This window comes from Cydia pomonella, chromosome 14, assembly GCF_033807575.1.
Source record: "Cydia pomonella isolate Wapato2018A chromosome 14, ilCydPomo1, whole genome shotgun sequence".
Lineage (NCBI taxonomy): Eukaryota > Metazoa > Arthropoda > Insecta > Lepidoptera > Tortricidae > Cydia > Cydia pomonella.
Genome location: NC_084716.1, coordinates 19,098,163 through 19,119,572, shown reverse-complemented (window position 1 = coordinate 19,119,572; position 21,410 = coordinate 19,098,163). Strand labels below are relative to the sequence as shown.

The following is a 21,410-nucleotide window of genomic DNA, read 5'->3' as shown; positions in this document are numbered from 1 at the left end:
ACTCTGTTCATAGTAAAAGTACCTGGGCGACCGAGCTTTGCTCGGTTATAATTATTTATTGTAATATGGTGGTGTATAGGTGATAATCTTAATTACATTTTTTTACTAAATTAAACTTGTCTAAAACAATAAAAATTAAAAAATTATATATAAACTTGAACATATAAAAAAAAAAACAAAAGTTAGTCACCGGGCGAGATTCGAACCCGTAACACTCGTTTCTAGCCGTCCGCGTCTTAAACCGCTGGACCAGACAGACAGTGGCCGGCAACACGAAATTAGCGACCATATTCTATAACTCGAAATCACGCGTTTTCCCAAACATAAGACTAATCTAGATCGATTGTATACCCCCAAAAACCCCCATATACCAAATTTCAGCGAAATCGTTAGAGCCGTTTCCGAGATCACAGAAATATATATATACAAGAATTGCTCGTTTAAATAAGATACTATTAATTTATTTATAGCTACCAGTATTTGCCGAACGTTCATTAGAATTGACAATTAACAATTACAAATTGAACTGTAAACGTAACGGACGGTTACAATTTACGGTTCAATATGTAATGGTAATTGACAATTCTAATTAACCTTCGGCCAACACTGATACCTACAACAAAATAATCATGTGCAAAGACTTTTTATGGCTTAAAAACGGAGATAGCAAAGTAACCCCTGCTATTGAATGTCACTTTTTTACTGTATAGTCACGGACTTTAATTGTAGAGCCATTTATTCATTTTAACTTTACTGCACAATAAAAATACTACAAATGGCGGACTTAATTCCTTAAGGTATTCTCTATCAGTCAACCATAGGGCAAAACAGAAATTCTCGAATGTGGGTGCAGTGAAAAAATAATTCAAAAAACATGTCAACTATAAGTAATTTTGAATAATTAATAAAATTTAGGGTTTACTTTAGATTGGACATTTCATACCGTTAGTAATGACAACCAAATCAGCTTGAACCTTAGATGGATCATCAATTAAAGTCGGTGACCGTACCTTTGCGGCTACCCCCAGTTTGACACTGACATATTCGCTAGCGTATGCGTAACTTACTGTCTATGCATCTCGCTCGTACTCGTATATTAGTGCAAGCGAGATATATAGAAAGTAAGTTGCGCAGACGTTAGTGAACTGCCAGTTTGACATTGCTAAGGCCAGTGTTGACCGAAACGTTTGACCATTATAAATTGAACCATAAATTGTAACCGTCTGTTACGGTTTACGGTTCAATTTGTAATGGTATTAACTATTACAAATTGAATTCAATTGCAATTAACGTTCGGGCAACACTGGCTAAGGCAGTCGTCGTAAGACTACTAATTGAACAAACACCGAAAATGTAAAAATAAAAGGTTAATTAACACCCATAAAAATGAACAGTTAAATACATATAGGTGACCTTATTGCAAAATAAAGTACGTTAACTCAAATGACCTGCCATTTAATAACATTTACAATTCAGTTCCCACGATAAACATTAGCCATGTGTAATCTTACATTATCTCGTGCTTAGCAGTTTGGTATTAACTCAATTGCCCGGCAGTGAAGCTTAAAAACTACAAATGCCAACAGGCCAAATGCAAAAAGCGCACGCGAGTAGATCGACTAGGAAAACAGTACAGACGAAACAAAATTTGATATGCTATATGATACATATGCAGCTATCTGTTAGAAGGAGAGGGTAAAATAATTGAGACTATGCGTCAAAAGTTATTTGTGTCCCAATGGAGGAAAAGTAGAAAACTGCGTGCCGTGTGTAAAATTGTTACCCGAGCCGAAGGCGAGGGTGGCAAGCACGCGGGATGGAATGTCCTACGTTTCCTCCCGGGGTGCGCATACTATTTTTCTGCTCGACGGAGGCGGAAAGCGGTAACTTCGTTTAGCGCAGCGGGAGCAAAGTTGACGCTTTCCGCCCGGAGGGCAGAAAAAGTTTTTTTCCGATAGCGATAGCGCTATACAAATGGATAAGTATGTCTCTACACTTTACATAATATATAGGGAGATAGACATTTTATTTACAATAACACTATATATAATGGATACAGGCAGAGGATTCCTATAACTGGCTTAAATCTAATATATAGTATCTTTAGCAAATGTTTGGTAATAATGCTTATAGGTAAATTCGAATCGGGCCCAATGTCCACACTACTAACCTAATCGTTACACGCGTATTCAACTTGTGAAATATCTTCTTGTATAATTAGTAAACATGCCAATAACGTAAATTAATTAAAAAGTTTACGAGTTCATGGAATAAGAAGACATGTTTATAGTTAATTATTGAAAACGGTAGACCGAGAATAGTTTTAAGAGGACTCTAGCGGTTTTAATATAGTTAGTGGTTTCTAATAATTTCCATCTATGTGCCGTGTACTGTGATTTTTGGTAATGTCAAAATGTCAAAATATTTTAACATAAAGATTTTACAGATTAAGAGGCTGTCAATATCTAAAGCGCGCACACTGTCTATTTGTATCGGAGTAAATGAGATAGCATTGTCGCATGTTACTTGGCCTGGGCAAGGGAATAATAAGAAAATTATTTAAATAAAAAAAAGTGGATTATTAGTGTAATATTTTACTCGTTAGCGGTTTAGATATAAATGTTTTGAAATTGTGATTTTAATTGCAGACTTATAAGTCAAAACAATAAAGACATAGAACCGTTTAATTGTGATTTTAAGACCAATCTTTGCAATTATTTTCTATCGAGCCGATTTCGTTCAATCATGTATCGAGTACAACCACGGTCTCTGAGATATAAAATAATAGGAACATATATTTTTCTTACTTGACGAAAACAAATAGTCTTTCATAAAAAACTGTTTAAGTAACATCAATTTCAAGGACATTGGGTGTTGACAGCCCCTTAAATACAGGCTAGCGGCTAGCTATCACAGCTTCTCAGAGAAGTTAGGGCCCTTCTCGGGCCAGGGGCTCATGGCATTTTCCCCGCTTTGCCACTCCGTCTAAATCTACGTAAACTTTTTATGGATTCATAGTTACTGGAAAATAATGCTTTCATTGATAGCCGCAACAGCATCCTGGCCATGATAGCGGATAGGATTGATTGTCCTTATATCCGACATTGCTGCAGTGTGCACATCTCTAACAGTGCTCAAGTAGTGGGGTGATGTGCGCACTGTTGCAATGGAGTATTTATTTATTTGTGTACATAGCCATAGTAATATAAAAACCTTAGATATAAGAATACTAACGTAGATAATAAGATAATGAGCTATTATGTTACTAACCATGTATTATGAATCCTTGTTATTTGAAATAAATTATTGATAATAAAAAAAAAATATTATGTGTTCTCTGGGGAAGGTACCTAGTTCAATTATAAAAAAAACCGGTCAAGTGTGAGTTCGTTTTAATCGCGCACCGAGGGTTACGTTGTTACGTACAACTAGACCTAAGACATTTTTTCGCCTTTTCATATTGGGCATTTTCCATAGTTAATAAAAATAAAATAAAAATAGAATACTATCAATGTGTTTGGGTTATCGTTGTTCATAATTATTCCAAATTTGAAATCGATAGCTGAAGTGGTTCTCGAGATATTTAGTGATGTGACAGAGAGACAGACGTTTAAAAATGACGTTTGACAATCCAGAGATTACAAAACATATAGCAGAACTGCACCATCTATATCAGCTATCAAATTAGGGCACATTTTTTCCTAAGATAAGATAAGAAATGTTGTATCTCACAATTTTTTTTATTATATTTATATTAATACAACCCGGCAGCTTGAACATGTCATGCTCGCTTAAAAGTCTTTACTTACGGTGGCGTCGTTGATCGGGTCGCCACTTTCCCGAATGAAGGTTGAGGGAGGCGATGGCTGAGATACACGTCATACTCGTGAACGGGTGCTGTTTGTGGAGACCGGTCTGTTTAAGCTTACACGGGGTACAGGTTATGTTAAAGTATGTAACTTTACTTTTGAGTGACATTAACGTGAGACACTTCATTCGGTTCTTGTCTGTTTTAATTTTTTTTGTCTTTTAATTATTTATATAGGAATTCAAGCCTTGGCGACCCTCTACATCTCTAAGGATAATTTAATATATATTTTTATATTTTATCTCTGACACTTAGAGACTTATACATCTCTAAAGAATTTTAGTATTTTATGGTTTTATTTTTTTATCATAGTTTTTTTTTGTGTAATTAGACATTTAGAGACAGTATACATCTCTAATAAAGTATTTATTATTTCATAGATTCGATATTTGTAATTGTTTTTTTTTTAATTTATTGTTTGTAAAAATGGACATGTAAAAGTGCCCCTGTGGCCTATTTGCTGAATAAATGTTTGATATTTGATATTTGAAGACTTCTCTTTTACAATAAGTCTTTTGATATCAAATGACTATATTGTACATAATACCACGCCGCACGTTTCACCGCATCTGCCCGACAAATCGTGCGACAAATCGCGCGACCAGCCGGACGGGCAATTGGCATGGAGCCCTAAAAATTTGGGTCACCAATGTCTAGTTACCACTCATTTAAAGTGTAATTATAATCATGCTCATTCGCAAATCGCAATTCAATATTTACATAACCAATCAAATCAAAATAATACAGAACAATCAAATCTGATACCACGACAATAAAAACCCGATTACACTATACAGCCATAGATCACTGGTTATATCATAAGCAGGTTACATAAGTATCGACACAATGGATCCACGATCAATGAAACAATATGTACAGTTGAGTTCACAATGATCTTTACACCCAACGTTCAAAAAATTCATTTACACGACCTTATTTTCAGCGTCTTAGAGTCGTGTAAATATATTTTTGGAACGTTGGTTTTGAAAGATGTTTGTGAAGTCGATACATTTGAACAAACTACTGCCATACTTGGTAAGCTTTCCATATTGACATTTGAAAAACATACAACCCACGATTAGATGAACGTGATGAATATTGTCATCAGATCGATGATAATGATCTTAATGATGAGAATTTGTAAGTTAATATGTTGCCAGGCAATGAATTATTGATGATTTGCGTTGTTATTAAAAATGACAATGTTAATTATAAGTTTTAAAAAAAACACGCACTTTTTTATTACTCCTTATTTCTCCTTAGAATATTGAGCGTTTTCTCGGTTAGTTATATACTTATAGTGAAGAGTGAGGAATGTCGAGATCCGACGTCGCACCAAGGTGCAAGACGTCGGACACGTCACAACCAAATTAAAATGGAGCTGGGCGGGACATGTTGCCAGGCAGAGTGATGGCAGGTGGGCCAAAATGCTAACGGAATGGTGGCCGCTTTCAGACGAAAGGAGTGCCTGGCGTCCGTTGGCTCGTTGGGTGGACGACATTCGGAAGACTGCGGGTCACTTCTGGATGAGATTGGGTCGGGGCCGGGATAAGTGGCGTACTAGAAGAGAGGCCTATGCTCAGCAGTGGGCGATAAAAGGCTGATATGATGATGATGATGATGATGATAAGTTTTAATTGTTTTTATGCAGCTAAAAAGTGTATAAAAATACAACTAAGAAACGAGAAAATAAACTTGATACAAAATTTATTTATTTACATAATAGGTACACAGAGAAATTACTATTTCTGCCCTCCGGGCGGAAAGAGTCAACTTTGCTCCCGTTGCGCTAAACGAAGTTACCGCTTTCCGCCTCCGTCGAGCAGAAAAATACTATGCGCACCACGGGAGGAATCGTAGGACATTCCATCCCGCGTGTTTACCAATTTTAAACGCGGCACGCAATGTCCTACTTTTCCTCCTTTGGGACATAAATAACTATTAATAACTAGCTTAAATCTAAAATAGGCCCTGGAGGCATCGTAACAAGGATGCTGGCGGCATTTCCTCGTTTTATCGCAATGCTGATACGTTGTGCGAGGAAGCCGTCAGCTCTTTGGTCACTAGTTACGTCAAACAGACGCTTCGCGATTTCTCTAAAAAACTTTTGCGTGGGTTGAAAGTTAGACTTTTTTTCTTCTATGACGATCGAAATAGTTCGTAATTTTAGTAAGTTACAATCAACTTAAAAAAATAAGATTAAAAATGCTACGTTTTTATAATGATAATCAAACATCTATCTAAATTTTGTTTCTATCGATCTTTACTTTACTTTGGTAAACATATTTTTTTAATAACATTAATTAAATGTAGACCGTAAAATTGAAGTGGCTTTAAAACGGCTATCAGAATCTTTATCTCATCTAAATCTACATCTTATTAATGTAAAAAAGGTCATAACGAAAACATATAATAATATACTCGTAATAATATACTGGTTTCTATAAATAACCGGTACGGAAGAACTATTCTTTGTTAATCCATATTATTAATGTTACCTACAGTTTAAAATATCATAAAACCTGAATTACGAATGACGTCACTTTCCAATATAAACTTCACTAATTTAGTTTTTATAATATAAATAATATTGGACCTCAAATCACTTTGACCTTTCGCATTCGTTATATTTAAGATTAAGACTAGTTTAAGATCTTTAAAAGATCGATAACTAAACGACATGTCAAAAGTGACGTTTATTTCGATACCGCTGTGATCCCAGTAAGATCTCTCTACGATATTTTTAACGTCAAACTGACATTGGTTGCCCGAATCGAGCTGCTTCTGTCAATTATACGACATACAAACGATATCTAAATGAGAACTTATCTAAACCAGAACTTATCGTTATCGTATCTCATTCTTCGAATCGGGCTGGAAATAGCTTTGTTATTGGTAAGTCTTATATTTATGAAAAAATTAGAGATGAAAGTGGATGAACGCTGCTTCATAATATGTACACAATTTTTTAAACTCTTACTTTTTATAATAACTGAGAATCCATCAAAGTATGTAAAAATATTTTCAATAATATTCATATAATTGATAAGTCTACGTCTAATTCATACTCCCTAATATATTGAAGCGATAAAGAGAATAAATGCCAATCGTTAAAGATCCGTAGCGAAAGAAACGCAAACTGTCGCTGTCGCACTAATATGGAAGAGCGAAAGAGAGAGATGACTACGCTACGGAGCATTAACGATTGGCATGTTGGCTTAGCTCTGATATATCTGAAAGCGACTGTCCAGACTCCTATTCAAGCGAATCAAATGAAATAACTTAGGACACAAAAAGTGTATTAAACCTGAAACTGCACTTTCACATCGTGATCGACCGATTTGTATCTCGATCAGATGCACTCATCTCATTGTCTTCGATCGCTTTCGATCTGAGCAATCTAGGAAGGTATTGCGAGAAAGTCGCTTCCTCATTCACGTATTGATGTAAAATATAAGTTTTAGAAACTCTAGGTCCATGGGGTCCCAGCGCGCACAAGTTTTTTGGAGAAATCGCGAAACGTCTGGTTGACGTAACTGGTGACCGAAGAGCTGGCGGCTTCCTCGCACAACGTATCAGTATTGCGATACAACGAGGAAATGCCGCCAGCATCCTTGGTACAATGCCTCAAGGGCCTATTTTAGATATAAGCTAGTTATAGTATTCATCTGTATATATCCATTATGTATATTGTTATTGTCAATAAATTAATTTTTGAGGTAGTAGTTTTAGTTAAGTAGAAGTTTTTGGCAAAAAAATCTATTTTGCTACAAGCTTTTCAGTCAGCGATGACTGTACTTTTCTTTCCATTGATGATTCCATTGAACCACAAACATCTTTTATTAGTTTGCGTTGTTTTATCAGAGTTACCATGGCCACCTCCTGTCTCTTTCATCAGATCAGCTCCATGTCATGATAACATTGTATTGTTGTCCGATTTACATATGTATGAAAAATTTTAGCCTGTTCGGAAATAGGGGAGTGAGCTAAATTTGCCATTGTGTCATGTCTGTGTGTGTTTTAAGTTATTTGTAAATTCTGTCACTAACCCCAATTTATTTTTAAGATTCTCTGTACTGTACTAACACTATATGGATCTTCCTGGATTCGAAACAAATAAATAATTGAAATTAAAATTTAGCTTCCAAAATTTGACCCACAGTAATTAAGACGAAAGGGGGCGGCCGCTTCTCCGCTTCGATATTGACAATATAGAAAATATTTTTACATAATTTAGCTATGCCCCTACGTTAGATTTATTGATTATTGTAAAAAAATAGGAGCGAAAAACAGATTTCATACAAATTTTTAAATGCTCCTAACTCTTATTATAATTAAAAATTCGAATAAAAACAAACGTAGATAGAGACATAGCTGTGTCGATATAGAACAAATTGTGTTAAAATATTTTCAATAATATTAATACCCAGAGAGGAAAATGAGGACTACGTTTGTATGAAAACTATGAAAAGGCGATTTCGCGCGGGCTCTTCACTTTCGTCTTAACTTCTGGGTATGGCCACAAAATAAAAAATAAACAGAAGGTCCGTTCCCGCCGTTCTTGAAAATACATAACTAAACTTGCCCGACTCACTAGGGTTGCTTCTGTATTAATTTCGAATTTTAAAAAGGAGTAGGTAATATAAGTTTACATATATACATACATCGATTCGTTTATACATACATCTTATCATGTTTACATTCCTTAGAGACTGCATTTTGACGTACATGACAGTAGGTACCTACGCAGCTGCGGGGACGTCAAGTGAGCAACGCGCGCACATCCCGACTAAGCTCTGCCCGAGAGTGCCCGAGAACGCCTGTAAATGTAACGTCTGTGTGCGTGCGGCGAAAATGGCACTTTGTACTGAGCGGATTCTCTGCTCCGGCGCGCGCCGTCGCTATTTACTTTGTGGTATAGCTAAGTAAATTTAAGGAAACTAAACGGCATAGTATTTTTTCTTTATAAATATTCTAGGGACATTCTTATACAAATTGACGAAGTTCCACGGTAAGCCAAGAAGGTAAATAAGGCTTGTATTGTCGGAATTCAGACAACGATATAAAAATACATAGAAATCATCCATGACTCAGGAACAAATATCTCTGCTCATCACACAAATAAATGTCCTTACCGGGATTGGAACCCAGGACCATCGGCTTGACAGGCAGAGTCACTACCCACTAGGCCAGACCGGTCGTCAAACCTAATTTGAATTGTTTATTTTTTTGTAGATGCATATGTTGGTTCGTAACTATATAAGTATACAAACATTTCTTATTTTACGTTATTATTAAACTTATACATAAATTATGCTCGTAGGTTTGCCTCGGTTTTTCTGCTAAAACAGCACGATTATTTGTAAAATACTTAATATATAGAATATACATTTTAAACGTAGCTGCAGCGGTTTTATTATTTATGTTAGATTATATTGCAATCATTATAATAACATGCATGAATGAATGCTTCATAAAATGTATATTGATTTCAGATAAGCACCATACAATTCCTATAATAATACGTCATCGGCCAGTTGAATAAATTATTTTATTTTATATTGCATTTGTACCTATTATAATATAATGCGTGTCCAGTCAAAGTAAGTAAATATATGCTTATTGAGAAAAGCCTTCCCATGTCGTAGTTTTTATAATTTATTTTTATTGTAATGTATTTTTATCAGGCGTATGGTACATTTCACTAGAATTATAAAAAAAATATGACAGAAAATAGTATTTTATTCAATTCTGATATAGAGAGCTTTCCAGACGACTACCGTGTTTAGGCCTTAAAAATATGGTTAACTGCCCAAGCTTTTTATGACATTAATGAGTTTCTTAATTTTTGATTATTGTTCACAATAGTTTTTCTATCTAATATAATACTTTTTTTTAAAATAACTAATGAAAATTGGTAAGTATCTCAGTAGACAAAATGAAGTACAAAAGACATAAACGCGCGAAGTCTTCATTCAACCATTACAGTAGACGAGTAGAAAAATGAACTTTTTTTTTTTAATGTTCCTTAATAAGTAAATAAGGCAGAGCCAAATGGTTATAAACCTTGACACTACTAAAATATCACATGATGTTTATAGATGTGCCAAAACTCTGATCTATTCCGGTTAGAAGATTTCATAGGCATAAAATAAAATCATAAAATATGACCGCGGCCGGCAAAACATCCCACTTTGTCGATTGCCAGAAGGTCGAGATTTGCTTGTATCTTTATACGAATAACCTGTCAAGGCGTCCTTATGGCAAGCGTCAAAGTGGGACGTTTTGCCGGCCGCGGTCACAAATAGCTATATAACAGATATTTTATTACTTTAGTTCGCCGTGTCAAGGACTGACCCACCCACAATTTTTTTTTATTACTATTCTGCTTAACTGATGTCAAAAGTTGAATAATAATCTGTAAGCAGTTTTTTTTTATGAGATGGACAACCCTTTAAATTGATTTGCGATTTATTTAAATTAAATGCAAATTTTGTGAGTTTTCGTTTGATATAATTAATTCAGTTGCTAAGCGTTTGTTTTTAAATGAATGAATTTGATTGTTTTTTTTTACAGAACTAAGGTATACTTAAGGTTTTTGACGACCGGTTTGGCCTAGTGGGTAGTGACCCTGCCTATGAAGTCGATGGTCCTGGGTTCGAATCCCGGTAGGGGCATTTATTTGTGTGTTGAGCACAGATATTTGTTCCTAAGTCATGGATGTTTTCTATGTATTTAAGTATTTGTATATTATATATATCGTTGTCTGAGTACCCACACCACAAGCCTTCTTGGCTTACTGTGGGACTTAGTCAATTTGTGTAAGAATGTCCGTAAAATATTTTTTTATTTATTCTTTATACGTATATAAGGTCAATGCGGCCAAATTCATCATAGGGGCAATTCCGCACACGAGCGTTTTTTTCAAACACTATAATATACAATCGATAATTTTATCGAGAAAAGTAGCGATTGCTTTTAGTTTCAGCAATCAAAACAGATGGACGTTTTTTATAATTTATTTATCAAAAATGGTTGCTACAATATACATTTACATTAAATTTCGCCACACATAACGTTTATCGGCGAATGTTTCACTCACTTACAGTTTTTGTGTACCCGATCTTATGAACTATTTACTTATCTAAGTATTTATGCTTATTTACAAAATTGTCCCTATGACGGATTTGGCCGCATTGAACGTACCTAAGTATTTTGTAAGTATTTTATATCACTTATTGGTAAAATTGTTTTTATTACGATTATGATACATATAAGTTAAAAAATAAATAAATATTATAGGACATTATTACACAAATTGACTAAGTCCCACAGTAAGCTCAATAAGGCTTGTGTTGAGGGTACTTAGACAACGATATATATAATATATAAATACCTATTTATAAATACTTAAATACATAGATTTCGCCAAGAAGTGTAAACTGAAACCGTCATACTTGTTTTTTTCTAAAGAACTCATCCACAAATTAGTCAAATAAAATTGTCCCATGATATTTATTTATATGTCGCGATTCAAACAGTTTTTGATATAGAACCGACGTCAGATATTACCAAAAGCAATACATGTACCTATAACAATTGAAGAGTTCCCTCGATTTCTCCAAGATCCCATCATCAGACCCCGACTTGGTGCCAACGGGACCATCTCGGGGTTATACCCGTTCGATAAAAAAAAAAATTGAAAATCAGTTCACGATTCTCGGAGATATCGAGTAACATACATACACAAAAAACAGTCGAATTGAGAATCTCCTCCTTTTTTGAAGTCGGTACAGTTGTAATGACAACGACAAAATTGCAGTTCGTTGTGCAAAATTAAATAAATGAGTGCAATCGTCGCTGCAACAGAACGAAAGCGTGAAGCTCGTAATGAACATTTTATAATCGTGGAACGTGTCCTAATTTTATATTCTGTATCTTTAGGTATTTAAATAAGAGTAAACAAACAATTTGTACATTTTCGGGTACTTATAACATTTATTGGTTAACCAACCAACTACAAAACCGCCTGGATCTGTTACTGAACGACCTGACTTTAACCTACATTATTTGATCATGTAATGTTTTCATCTACCCTCAATTGGCTTAAGGAGCCATTGGAGGGTAGATTCTGTTTACTTTTATTTAAATACCTAAAGACACAAAGTATAGGCTAAGTAATAGGTTTCCCATTTGTCTAAACTTTAACAGAAAGCTAAAATAACATTTTAGGTGACCAATGAAATTAGGGTGAACTAAAATGCGGTAATTTTGGAAATAATCAGCGGGCTTATGTAATTTGTTCGCATTCGCGTGGCTGCCATTTTGTGACAAGTAGCAGAGTGACGCATCGCATGGCATGTATAAAGGCGGCCGATCGTAAAATCAGGCAGATCGTAATGTTCCTGTGTAATGTTTTGACGGTAGTCACATTAAACCAATAGATAGGTAGGATAGGTTCGTTACGTTGCTTCTGATGCCCGAAGGGCAATCTGTCCAGAAATAGCTACGCGGGGCTCCGTTGACTCAAGGAATAAGACAAAGACTTTCACACGATATGCCTAGGAATTTCACGATCTGCCTGATCTTATCGGCCGCTGACATTCATACAGATATGTTATACTCTCCGGGCGAATATATTGTTTGGAAGTGTTGGGCATAGACACAGAGTTTTCGCTTTCTCTTATCAAAATTGGTTAAACGTGAGACGTATTCTGATATTTCTTCAAACAGAAACGTCACTTTTGACACTGACAGAATCGGATCAAATTTATTATCAGTTATAATAATCAGAATTCATTTTGATGTCGTTTATTGTTACAGGTGATTTTCTCGTAGAACGTTTGACATTTATATTGATTCGGTTTATAACCAATAATAATTATTACATTAGCAACAAAAGTCACGTGTAGATTTTGTCCGTTGATTTAGAATACCTAATTTATACAAAAAGAGACCAAGCAAGGTCAGCGGATGCTTTGGTTGCAAAGAAAAGGTCAAGAGACAAATGTGGTTGTATACGACCGAGAGCCACTTGGTGTCATGATTCGTGAAAATAAACAAAGTTATGCTAATTAATTATTCTGTACCAAATTTAATGTCAAATTAAAAGGATAAAAAGCTAAATTGACTGATTAATTTGTTTTTCAGGTGAAGCAAATGTTGCTTAAAGTTTTTTTGCATTTTTAGGGAAAATAATCTTAGGTCAAAAGTGTGTTTTATCTTGTTTCAGGATTTAGTAACATAAAGCATTAGTAATTAAGGCATGTTTAAAATAAATAAATAAACCGGCCAAGTGCGAGTCGGACTCGCGCACCGAGGGTTCAGTACAAACCTATAGGTATCTATTATCCTGTAGTATTATATGATGTGAATAAAAATTTACGGTTTTTGCAATTTTTCCTTTATCCGTGCTATAAGACGTTGCTTCGTACCAAATTTCAAGATTTTAAGTTCACGGGATGTACCCTGTAGGTTTTGATTTCCTTGCGAGTGTCGAAAATTTGCGGAAATTTGCGGCATAAACGGCTGTATCTTTTGATTGCGTTGGCTTAGAAGTTTGATTAGGGACATTAGAGCTGAGTATTTAATATAAACTCCAGCTTGATACCTTCACGCTTTCCTGAGAAAAAGGGTCTTGACAGACAGACAGACGGATGGACGGACAACAAATTGATCCTATAAGGGTTTCTTTTCGAGGTACGGAACCCTAAAATAACTTGTCCAAAACCATTAACATAAAATTACAGAAAAACTATTTTTACTTAATACATTAGTACATACCTACAAAAAAATGTAAAACTAGTGTCAGTTGATTTTAATTCTGACCTTATAATAGATACGAGTAACACTTTTTTTGATGAAGTATTTATTTGTATATTTACACTCGCTAAGTGAAGGATCATCGAAATACAAGGTGACAGAACGCAATAATTATGTCAACACTTCCTCATTCAAATATAACACTGTTTGTACTTCTATAAAACCAATTTTATAAGCTTAATTCTCACAAAAATATGATAATCGATTGTAAAGATATCGAATCGAATAACACTAATACCACTTTAAAAATAAACTGAAGTTTGGTGAGTGAGACGAAAGTAGGTTTAAATATAAACAGCGTCCTTATATCATAAGAATATAACCACGCGTTTTTATATATATCATGCTGATTTCATTGTTCGGTTTAAAGAAGAAGAAGAAAGTATTATGTCGATATTATTAATTATACCGAGTGTTTCTTGTAACAGGAGCAATAAATTAAACTGTAGGCTGTACTCCTCAAACTCACCAACATTTGTTCAGCAACTTTAAAAAATAACTTGTTTTAATTTATATTACACATTGAAGTTACTTCTAAGACGCAATGTATAGCGAATTTTGTTACGTTCAAAGTGTGACAAGCAACGTCAAACACACTGATGTCAGTGTACATTGAAAATAATATTAAATTTTTATGAAAAAGATAATATCTATAGATTTCGTAATTTTTAAAAGTCGTTAATCAAAAGTTATATCGTTTTAGGAGTACAATATATGGTTTAATAATTTGCTCGTGTTACAGGAAACACCCGGTATATTATTTATATTATGTTTGGATTTTATTTTAATGTACTTACTAACCCCTAGCTATAACGATGGCACTAACAATGTTTTATGGAATTTTGAAGGTTCAAAAATATATTTTTTTATGAATGAGATTAACGATGTGGACACTATTAAGAGCCTAGCATAATAATATCTTCCCGACGTGTCATGTTAAGTCAACTCGCGTCAGTCGCGATTGATGTACGAAGTCGCGCGACTTTTGACAAGTTATGCTAGACATACTGTACCCCTAGTGTAAATAAATTCGATTTCGAAACGTGACGTACGCGTTTGCGTTTAGTCTCATTTTGTATGTGATTTAGAAAGAGCGCGCCAAGCGGGACGTTTTGGAAACTCAAAATCCTATACAAAATGAGACTTAACGCAAACGCGTTCGTCACGTTATGATGTCGATTAAATTTACACTAGGGGTACTGATCTTGTATAAGATGTGGGCAAACATGACACTTTTCTCGTACGTGCGATGGTATATTCAAGATAATTTCATCGGAAAGCCAAATTTTGCATATGAAATAATCGATTCGAAGTAAAATACTGCTAACAAATATGTACCTATATATTCACGTTAACAATTTGGCTACCGAATACCCATGCGACATTAGATCTATTTGATCTGTTGCAACGAACATAAATGTACGCAAACATTGTGCAAGCCAAACGGATTCAGACTTAGCACTTCGCACTCGTAATACGTTTCTCAGTTTTCAACATGTATTTATTAGTATTAAAGGTCAGTGGGTAAATAATTTAGACACGTAAGGTAGCATTTATAAAGCTATTCGCCATATGGAAGCAATCTATCTATCTGAAATAGGTAGGTACTATAACTAATCTAGAAAATTAGAAAGGTTAAGAGTATTTTTTTTGAAAAATCAAAGTTACAACCAGAATACACAAATAACATCACAACACCACGCAACTATAGTCCAAAATCTTCTAACTGTCCAAAACTTACTCAAATATCTTCGATGACTTGTAATTTTTAATCGAATGAGTCAGTTTTAAGGTCAAATATTTACATAAATGGGAGAGAAAACCAGGGACCGGTCCGGTATCCCCTTCGAGGATTTTGTATTTAGTATTTCGTAAGGCTTTGCTCTCTAAAACCCTTTCATTCGGCTTTTGAAGCGCTGCATAATACGGGTAAGCAGTTCTTTTTTCGAATGTCTGATACCCGTTCCTAAGCGCTAATCCCTTCAAGAGGTTCGGTAAGTATCCCTTATAAGGATTGTGCCATTTTTAACTTTCTCTTCATGAAAATAGAATCAATATAGCTAATTTATGTTTAAAGTGAAGAACTGGGTTTTTAGCGCGTTGACATGACCGGTTATATAATTTTTTGAATTAGGAAGGGCAGACCCGTAGCGTAGCGTAGCCGTTGTAGCGGTAGCTCTGAAAGGGAAACCCCTTCCTAGAATTTAGCAAAATGAACAGGTAATCAATTCAAAGGGAGAGCAAATTGTTGTGGCTATTCGATAAACGATCAAGCCAGTCAAAGGCTTTTTTTCTGGGAAGGGGTGAAAAATAAAACAGATAAAACTAAAGCAACATTGGTATTTATACTTAATTATTGCATTGACCTTGTTAACGATAATTACATTTGGACTACAGTTGATTACCTAAATAATATTTTACCTAAATAAAAATGAATCCTAAATTAAATGTTCCAAAATACGGTGCAACGCACACAAAGTTGGTGCATAGAAACCCACACACTACACAGAATCATTTGCACGTAAGAACGCTGTGTGTTTGCAATAGACAAGCAATGATTTATACATTCGGTTAACCACTATACAACTTATATACCATCACTAAATCTCATAAAGTGGCAATGAGGTAGGTTATCCAAAAGCTATTACGGCTGTCACCGAAGATGTAACCAAGCTTTCTTGGGAAGTGCGTGAGAAAGTCGACGTATGCGCACACCGTATATTCCCGACTGTTACCGAGCGCTGGCGAGCCGAAAAGTCAACCACTTCATTCTTCTATTTGCATATCTATCACCATGGCATATTCCAGCGATATAATAGCGGCAAATTTCAAATATCGACTTTCGTGACCCCTCAGAGCCATTTGAACATTAAAAATTAGATCATGATTTATTTTGATACCTACGTTCTAAGTGAAATTCGGTCGTATTCATTACAAATAACAGATTTCAAAGTTTTAATGCCACTTAAATAAAAACGGTGTAACTGTTATCGTGAGGTCATAAGAGTTTGGGTTTGTCCGTTAGAAATTACATGCACTCAGAGCTTTCATGGTACAATACAAGTTTTTCGTGCAATTGGGAATGAAAATATAATATGGCGATTGAAACTGATTACTAATAAATAGTACAGTACTATAGAGGCCGGGAAAATAAAGGTTCTAGACCAGTAGATATAGACGGCCGAGCGTAGCGAGGGATAGGGATACGCGGCCGGCAACCCCGTTTCTCGTCGAGATTTGTATAGGACTTTTCTCAAACACACAATGAAAAAAAAATTGCAGTATATTTGTTTTATTCGTAAGTTTACACAGCTAAAACCAAATTACGAAACTACTACTATTTGATGGTTGAATGCCAAGACAATGTGTTACAATTTGACGTTTATAAACAAAAGAAGGTTCCTTTACGCCTAGGTGTGTAAGGCTGTATGAAATTCCTTTACATATCATCATCACTCATCCCACCGGATACGTGGTATTTCCGGACTTAATTTGAAGTAAGTCATGACAATAATTCATTGCAAGTTTGAGAAAAATATACTACGGTAAAAGGAGTAGTCATTACGACTATTCCATTTATTTTATTTAATCATCATACACGAGACGATTATAGCTCTTATAGATGTAACATAATGTGTTGATGACATTTCACTCGGGTTCGATTATAGTATGTTAGCGATTAACTTATACCGTATACCTACTAAATAGTTTTTTTTATGATCCAGGAGGCAAACGGGCAGACGGATCTGTTGGCAACTCCAACAATAATATTCATTCATTCATGCATTCGTTAGAACGCTTGATCCGTTCTCGACGGTCGGGCAATCTGTCGCCATGTTAAGGTGCATAAGTACATTTCTGTACAGTTAATTATTAAATACAATGCGACCATTAAGACGGCTTTTTGTTCTTCAACCTTCAACTGAACCAGCCACTACATCTCCGCTGAACAGATCATCTGATGGTAAGCGATTACCACCGCCCATGGACTCCTGCAATACCAGAGGGGTTATAAATGCATTGCCGGCCTTTAAGATGGGAGAACGCTCGTTTCTTTTTTCTTTTCTTAGTTTTTTTTATATGTTTGTGTAAGCGAATAGAATAACGTGATATATTTAAGGAAGTTTTGCGAGCCGTAGGTCGGTAACGCATCAATCCAATACTTTACAATGTTTCTTCCTGATGCGATGTTATTACTAGATATGTAAAGGCATCATGCAAATGGCTTCTTACACGGCAGCGCAAAGCAAAGGAGGGTAATGTGTTTATCAACCACTATTATGCTAGGGGGTCCCTAACGCTAATGACCTTTGATTTGAATCCCTTAGTTTTCTAATGTTTTTTGTAACTTACCATATTAACTGCAACGGCTGTAAGTAATATAGTATACCATATTTACTTCAAATTTCACTATCTTCGAGATATTTGACATCAACGTTGAACAATTTTAGGCAAAAAAACTGGTTTACTGGCCATAAGTTTTGTGTTAATTAGTTTAAAATTAGAATCTCTGACCAGTTTTTAGAGACGTCTAAGACGAACCCAAATGTGTAGATTTCGTACATGTAAAATCCTTCACAGCAATCTAGTAACGAAAAGAGTGTTTTTTTTTTGATAATATTTCAAATATATATAAAAAAATAAGTGTTCATTTCTTTCAAAATCCGGCAGACCAGAATGGAGATATAAGCTTAAAGAACCGATAGCCGTTTGTCTTATAATTCTATCTATAGTGCAAATGTAGGAGTAACGACACAAAACTAGTCAAAAATCGATGAAAACCGCGGGGAGCCCCTTAAGAGGTAAGTATACCACGTGATCGTCCATACATAAAGAGAAAATGTATTTCCACTTCGAAATATTTTCCATTCTTCATGATTATTTAGTACCTATGTTATTGACACAATGAAAAACTAGGTTTATAGGTTTCCCTTTTTTTTTTCAAATTTTGCGATCAAAAAAAAATTTTTTTTTAAACGAAATTATTAAAAACTATTATACTGAAGCGATCGAAATCAAAATCAATGTAATTTCTAAAGATTTAGTTAGTGAAAAACGTTTTCTCCCGAAATGGAATTTCATAGAAAAAGTTCCGTCATTCCGAGTCGGACTCGCCCACCGAGGGTTCTGTAGAAATTTAACTTATTTTTTGTTTTATATTGACAAATGAATAGTTTTGAGATCTTTCCTTGTAAATATTTATAGTGTAAGAAGATATTACTTGCCTAATTTCTTAGTTCTAGGTTAAGGGGAAGTAGATCAAGTAAGTACAGGTACCATATGAATTTTGATTCCTTCGAGATGGTCGAAATATACGTTTTTTGCGGCATAATTTTTTTTATGTTAACTTAAAAAGTATGATTTTTTCAAAGCTTCAAGGAGCTCTAGACCTGAGTATATGCTGGTTTGATTGTTTGGTGATTTCAACTCGATATCTCCACGCGTTCCCAGGATAAAGGGTCTTGGCAGACAGTGAATTATCATCGAACGGAAAATCATTTCTAGGTTTATTTTACTTAATTACGATTCAAAATTGGTTAGTTATCACCATCGGTATTCTTGAGGAGGCAGAAGGTTGCTTTTGAGGGATTGCATAAAATGTCGCCAATGCAATGGCTCGAAGTGTATCCGCAAGGGACCCCAAATATAAGTAAGATAAGAACGACCATACTCAGATTTCCTTTGCGAGAAGACGATCGACGATTTTCAAGAGATTTCGTCTTCTACGCAACGTTCGAATTGGTTATAAAATGTAACATACGGTTATTAATAATATTTCACGTAGTGTAACCGGTGTTATTGAAATATGTTTCACGAAAGTTTAATTTAGATCATACGGTTATTATGTAAAATAAAGATTTATTTATATATTTAATCTTTATTGCACAAAAGAAAACCTTATAGTACAAAAGGCGGACTTAATGCCATGAGGCAGTCAACCTTTAGGCAAAGCAGAGAGATTGTGGGCGGTGCTACTTTAACAACAACAACCAAATATAATACAATAATATACCATACATACATACATAAATGTACATACTTATATTTCTTGTAATATATACATAAATAACGACAAAACATATAGAGCGTAAATAAATACGTAAATAAATTTACGTAAGATTTTACTTACACAATAATTCTGTCAAATTGTATGATACTGGCAACCTTTGTAAGTTGTAACCCAATCATAGACAAACTATCCACACAATTTTTTAATTGTTATTGACGAAATTTGATATTTTTGACGACTTGGCTACCGACGATAGAATTTAATTATGTAAATATTATGCGTATATCTGACTAATTAATATTCTGCATCGATACACGAACATGTTATAAAGGTAAAAATTTGAATAATTGTAATTTTAAGGTTATATTTGAAAAATAACTGAATGTCAACAGTCCATTTGCGAAAAAAACGTAAATAAATCTACTTAGGCATAGATCATATGGGTATGTATTAGGTTGTCCAAATATAAATCCGCCATTATTCGGAAAATTTCATTATAAATTTTATTTTTAAATTAACAACTACTTTTGTCAATGTATTGACCGTCGCTATCCACAACTTGCTGCCAACGATTTGCCAGTGTGAGAATCCCGCGCTCGTAGAAGTCTTTCGGTTATTCGTCAAAAAAGTTTGTCAGATCACATTTTAGTTGGGGTTCGTTATCAATTTTTTTTTCTTGTAAGTAATTAGATAAAGCCCTGAATAGGTGGTAATCGGTTGGCGCAATGTCTGGCGAATAAGGGGGATGTGCAATAATGGTCCATCCAAGTTCCTGTATTTTTTTACGAGTTTTTTTGCAAATGTGTGCTCTGGCATTGTCATGCAAAAAGTAAATTCTATCCTGTTTTCCTATCAGATTTTTAGATACTTGGTCAAGCTGGTCACAGTAGATATCCGCAGTAACTGTAGTATTAGGTGATAACAGTTCCCAGTATATTATTCCCCTAATTCCCCACCAGACGCACAGCGTAACCTTTTTTTGGTGACTGTTTTGTTTCGGTGTTGGTACTGCCTTCTGTCCGACGCTAAGCCACTGACGCTTGCGGGTATGATTTACATAGAAGACCCATTTCAGTCTCGTCACCGGTAATAAGATTGCGTAACCACTCGAAGTTCCTGTGTGATGTCAAGTTTTGCATGCATATGTCGACTCGCTGTTGTTGTTGAGAAGGAGTTAAGTCGTGCGGCACCCACATTCCATATTTCCAGGTTTTATTAAGTTTGTGGAGATAATTATCTATTGTCCCATGGGAGCACTGAAGACGCTCTGCCAGTTCACGCACCGTAGATTTTGGTTCATCTTCAATTATTTTTTTTAGAACGTCGATATCAATTGCTAGTGGTCTTCTAGGGTGGGGCTCGTCGTCGAGGTTAAAGTTACCCTCACGAAACTTCTGGAACCATCGTTTTGCTGTGTCGTAACAGAGGACATTCTCTCCCATCGTACTACAAATATTTTGCACGGCTTCCGTCGCTTTATGACCCAGACGAAACTCATGAAGTAGAAGTAGCCTGAGTTCTCTTCGAGAAATGTCCATTTTTGTCGATCGTCCGAATCGTATCGAAGTTATTGTTCGACTGTTGAGGTCGCGCGAACCTGCTCTTCTTATATAGCCGAACTATGGACGTTTCCAGAACACTCTTACGATTTCGTGAAATTGTAAATAAGATGGCGGGTTTATATTTGGACAACCTAATAAAATTAGATGC

The 21,410-nt window shown here is 35.1% G+C and overlaps 1 protein-coding gene across 1 annotated transcript in view; it reads right to left on the bottom strand.

Annotated features, from left to right (window-relative positions):
• LOC133525154 (mucin-2-like) overlaps positions 1-21,410 on the bottom strand; it is a 115,014-nt gene that overhangs the window by 61,145 nt on the left and 32,459 nt on the right.